Genomic DNA, 5603 nt, shown 5'->3' on the forward strand with positions numbered 1-5603 from the left:
GGAGTTTAAGAGCCGTGGGGTTATGCTGCAACTGTACAGGACCTTGGTGAGACCACATTTGGAATATTGTGTGCAGTTCTGGTCACCTCACTATAAGAAGGATGTGGAAGCGCTGGAAAGAATGCAGAGGAGATTTACCAGGATGCTGCCTGGTTTGGAGGGTAGGTCTTATGAGGAAAGGTTGAGGGGGCTAGGGCTGTTCTCTCTGGAGCGGAGGAGGCTGAGGGGAGACTTAATAGAGGTTTATAAAATGATGAAGGGGATAGATAGAGTGAACGTTCAAAGACTATTTCCTCGGGTGGATGGAGCTATTACAAGGGGGCATAACTATAGGGTTCGTGGTGGGAGATACAGGAAGGATATCAGAGGTAGGTTCTTTACGCAGAGAGTGGTTGGGGTGTGGAATGGACTGCCTGCAGTGATGGTGGAGTCAGACACTTTAGGAACATTTAAGCGGTTATTGGATAGGCACATGGAGCACACCAGGATGATAGGGAGTGGGATAGCTTGATCTTGGTTTCAGATAAAGCTCGGCACAACATCGTGGGCCAAAGGGCCTGTTCTGTGCTGTACTGTTCTATGTTCTATGTTCTATAACTTCATTGAAAGAAACTAGCAGTTCGCAAAGACATAGATATACATAGGAACCAGTTGTAACGTTTACTTAGAGTGAAAGACTGGGGAATGGGAATCATCTGCAATTCTTAAAGAGCTGGCAGAGATAAGATGATGTGGAGATGCCGGCGTTGGACTGGGGTAAGGAAAACAGAGACCACTCCATCTGACGAAGGAGCATTGCTCCGAAAGCTTATGGTATTTGCTACCAAATAAACCTGTTGGTCTTTAACCTGGTGTTGTGAGACTTCTTACAGAGATAAGATGGGCAGATTCGCTCACCACTTTGCTGTATTATTCTATTGCTGTTTAGTTCTCATCCTTTATGACTATTTATAGCTTACATAACATCATAAAACATGTGCGAATTTTGCACACCAAAGTTTTTTTTAATTATTTATTTAATTAAGGTAATAAAGCACTGTGGGTGTAGCTACACAGTAAGAGTTTTAACAACACCAGGTTAAAGTCCAACAGGTTTATTTGGTAGCAAATGCCATTAGCTTTCGAAGCATTGCTCCTTCATCAGATGGAGTGGAAATCTGCTCATAACCAAGGCATACAGAGACACAAACTCAAGTTACAGAATACTGAGTAGAATGCGAATCTTTACAGCTAATCAAGTCTTAAAAATACAGACAATGTGAGTGGAGAGAGCATTAGGCACAGGTTAAAGAAATGTGTATTGTCTTCAGACAGGACAGCCAGTGGGATTCTGCAGGTCCAGGCAAGCTGTGGGGGTTACCGATAGTGTGACATGAACCCAAGATCCCAATTGAGGCCGTCCTCATGTGTGCGGAACTTGGCTATCAGTTTCTGCTCAGCGACTCTGGGCTGTCGTGTGTCGCGAAGGCCGCCTTGGAGAACGCTTACCTGAAGATCAGTGACCGCTGAAGTGCTCCCCCACAGGAAGAGAACAGTCTTGCCTGGTGATTGTCAAGCAGTGTTCATTCATCTGTTGTCGTAGCGTCTGCATGGTTTCCCCAATATACCATGCCTCGGGTATGTAGCTACACCACAGGGACTTCAGCAGTTCGATTTTCTCAAGGACAATTAGTAATGGGCAATAAATGCAGAGCTTGGCAGTGAAACCAACAACTTATACCTAATGGAAAAAATTCCCATCACCTTTTCCACCACCCAGTACTTGGGCACAACGAAGCAACTCTAATGGCACCAGGGTGACGTAGTCATGTGCAAGCTTGAAATAGATAATGAAGGATAATTTAAAATGATGGGGCTAATCTCCAGTCCATCTAATAGTGCAAGTGGGCTGGAAGGAGACACATGCAAACTTGAAGCAGATCAGAATCTGAGCAGGGTGTCTCCCAGACTATGAGTTTGAACCAAACTGAGGCGAGCGGGGGGAAGAAAGACGCCAAATAATATTATAGGAAAGGAGCACATGATTTTACGAACAAAATTCTAAGGCAATGATCTTATCAGCTCGTCATGCCCATTGATCAGCCTGGCAAATTGGTAAGATCACGAGAGAGGCGAAAAACTGGCTTCACGCTCGCTTCTCACCTCTCATGATGATACCTGCACTGAATTGCCAATGTAATCAGCCTTGTGTCCGGGAAGGGCGTGAGGCTGATTTAAATATTCGTCATCTAATTTTAATATGTTTATTGAGTTCAGGACACAATCGTCCCGGCTCACTTACCTTAACGGCCTTGCCGGTGGAGGTCCTCACTGGTGAGGATCATGTAGGGTCCCCCAGCATTGGAGACCAGATATGATGGCCTCGGCAGTGGGACCGGTAGCCATTGAGGCCCCCAGAGTGATCAGGGGCAGAGGCGGGCAGTGCCCCTTAGGCAATGACAGCTTAGAACCCTGGCAGTTCCAGCCTGGTGCCCTGACACTGTCCACATAAATGCTGGCACTGTCAGCCTGGCACCCTGGCACTGCCCACCAGTCATGGGGCAGTGCCAGGGGGTAGGGCCTAAGGGGAGGGGGCATGGGCTAAGGGGAGGGATGGGACCTGAAGGAGAGGCAGTGCCTGAGGGGGCTGCGCACTCTGCAATCGGGGATCACCAGGGCAGTGATTGACCGGGTGGGGTGAATGGGGGGCAGTGATCAGCTATGCGTGGGGTGAATGGGGGCGGCGATTGACCAGGGAGTTAATCAGCGGCAGTGATCAGCTGGGAGGGGGCTGCAATGGGGGAGTTTGTGATCGAGAGACCACGATTGGGGACCGCAATCAGGGAGCAATCGGGGTGTGCGTGGTTGGCAAGATGATGTCCAGGGAGGTGCGGGTCATGACAATCTCCCAGTGCACTGTGTATTCTTATACATAGTGCGGTGGCAAATCAGGGCACATGTGCAATAGTGCCCTCTAGCAGCCAGCAGCCAGCTTCCCAGTGTAAATAGACTCCGCCCACAGCCTCTACTGGCGAGAATCACACATTTTTTTTATCTAAGTGTCATAAGATTTGATTTTTTCTCTCACCAAAAAAAATGACTAAAACTCTGCAGTTTTCACGCTCATTCAGCACTTAGAATATTTTTGGTAAGATTGCCCCCTAAGTGCTGAAAGAGTGAGAAAACGGGAGACAATCGAGCCAGTTTCTTCGGCGAGCCGTGAGTCGCAATCGTATTTAATGCAAAAAAACAGACCCGATGTGATTCTCGACAGTAGGGTGGACAAACCGTAAGCTCACCGGTGAAGTCAACTGGGGAGTGCTTGGGGCACCATTACACAGGTGCATCGATTTCCTAATGAACTGGGAGATCTGCCACTCCTCCCACAGATATCAGGGGCAATTCTCCCATCCCAGCAGGCCAGTAGAATCACGCAGGAGGTGATTTGCGTGGTTCCCGTGAACATTCGCGCCGCGCTAGCGTCTCCCAGTGCTGGATTTCTGGTGGGGAGGTGGGGGCTAGCATTTAAATGATATTTTAAGTATCATTTACATGCTAATAGCATCCCTGGGTTTGAATTTTCTGGGCTTGCTAGCCACTCCCACCCCGCCAAAGTGTTTCACTCCAGCAGGGTTTAGAATGGTTTCCCACTTTCGGGGAGCTAGCAGCCTAACCCCACTGGAGTGAAGGGGGCAGTCGAGGCCCCCCAGCGGGTAGGGGGGTGGTGCCCCCTGGGCATGGGAACACTAGAAGTGCCAGACTGTGCCCCCTGGCACTACCCAAAGGACAAAGTGCCAATGCCCAGGGGGCATCTTAGCACTGCTTACTGGGCATGGAGCAGTGCCGAAGGGGTGGGGCATTGGGGGCGGGGCTTAGGAGCAGGGCCTGATTGGGGCAGGGCCTAGGGGACAATCAGTGGTGGTGGGGTGTCCCGCTGCCACTCTGCATCGGGATCAATGGGGGCAGGAGGGAGGCCAGCAATCGGGGCGGGCTGGGGGGGAGGCGGAGTCTGCTGGGGCGGGTTGTCTGCCGGGATAAGAACATAAGAACTAGGAGCAGGAGTAGGCCATCTGGCCCCTCGAGCCTGCTCCACCATTCAATAAGATCATGGCTGATCTTTTCATGGACTCAGCTCCACTTACCCGCCCGCTCACCATAACCCTTAATTCCTTTACTGTTCAAAAATTTATCTATCCTTGCCTTAAAAACATTCAATGAGGTAGCCTCAACTGCTTCACTGGGCAGGGAATTCCACAGATTCACAACCATTTGTGTGAAGAAGTTCCTCCTCAACTGAGTCCTAAATCTGCTTCCCCTTATTTTGAGGCCATTCCCCCATAGTTCTAGTTTCACCTGCCAGTGGAAACAACTTCCCTGCTTCTATCTTATCTATTCCCTTCATAATCTTATATGTTTCTATGAGATCTCCTCTCATTCTCCTGAATTCCAATGAATGTAGCCCCAGTCTACTCAGTCTCTCCTCATAAGCCAACCCTCTCAACTCTGGAATCAACCTAGTGAATCTCCTCTATACCCCCTCCAGTGCCAGTTTCTCAAGTGAGGAGACCAAAACTGTACACAATACTCCAAGTGTGGCCTCACCAGCCCCTTATACAGCTGCAACATAACCTCGCTGTTTTTAAACTCTATCCCTCTACCAATGAAGGACAAAATTCCCATCACCCGAGGTTGGTGTGGGGGGATCTACCGGGGGTTGGGGGGGGGGGGGGGGGCGGTTCTGCCTCCGGGAGTGTCTGCACTGCGGGGGTCCCAGGCTGGCCAGCGATCGAGCTGGCCAGTAAACGGCAGGCTGGTAGTTCAGGGCCATTGCACAGGCACAGAGGCCGGCTGGTTTCAGTCTCTCCAATGTGAATAGGCCCTGCCCCCTTGAAATCTAATGAGATTCAGGCTGGTGGTCTCTGCAATGCACAGAGTGTGGGAGATTCTAGTGTGAAGTCCCACTGTAAAAAACCAGCGTGAATTACTCCAGTTTTCCCATGGTCTCGATTCCCGACTTGGGTCACTGTCTGTGCGGAGTCTGCATATTCTCCCAGTCTCTGCGTGGGTTTCCTCCAGGCGCTCTGGTTTCCTCCCACAATCCGAAAAATGTGCTAGTTAGGTGGATTGGCCATGTTAAATTCTCCCTCAGTGTCGAACAGGCGCCGGAGTGTGGTGACTAGGGGATTTTCACAGTAACTTCCTTGCAGTGTTAATGTCAGCCTACTTGTGACTAATAAATAAACTTTAATTTTAACTTTCAGATGCATGTCCATCAGAGGGGCTAATGGAGGCAAATGATGATGATGACTGATCCACCTGAGGAGTGGCTGCCCTGCCCCTCATCACCAGCTACACCTCCTCGACGTTTTCATGGCACCTTGGGTTGTTGGGAGGACCAGCAATTGGGGCACCACTCCATGCCTCTCTGTGTCACTGACTGGTCAATGCTGCTGAGTCTGCCATGAATCCTCTGCTTATCTCTGTGTTGTCTTCACATCGATGCGGCTCGCTGTGTTATTCGCCAATCTCTCAAAGCACTGAGACATTGTGGATGGATGGGCGGATGGCATAGTGGCGCAGTGGTTAGCAAAGCTGCCTCACAATGCCAGGGACCCAGGTTCAAT

This window comes from Mustelus asterias, chromosome 2 (genome assembly GCF_964213995.1).
Source record: "Mustelus asterias chromosome 2, sMusAst1.hap1.1, whole genome shotgun sequence".
Taxonomy (NCBI): Eukaryota; Metazoa; Chordata; class Chondrichthyes; order Carcharhiniformes; family Triakidae; genus Mustelus; species Mustelus asterias.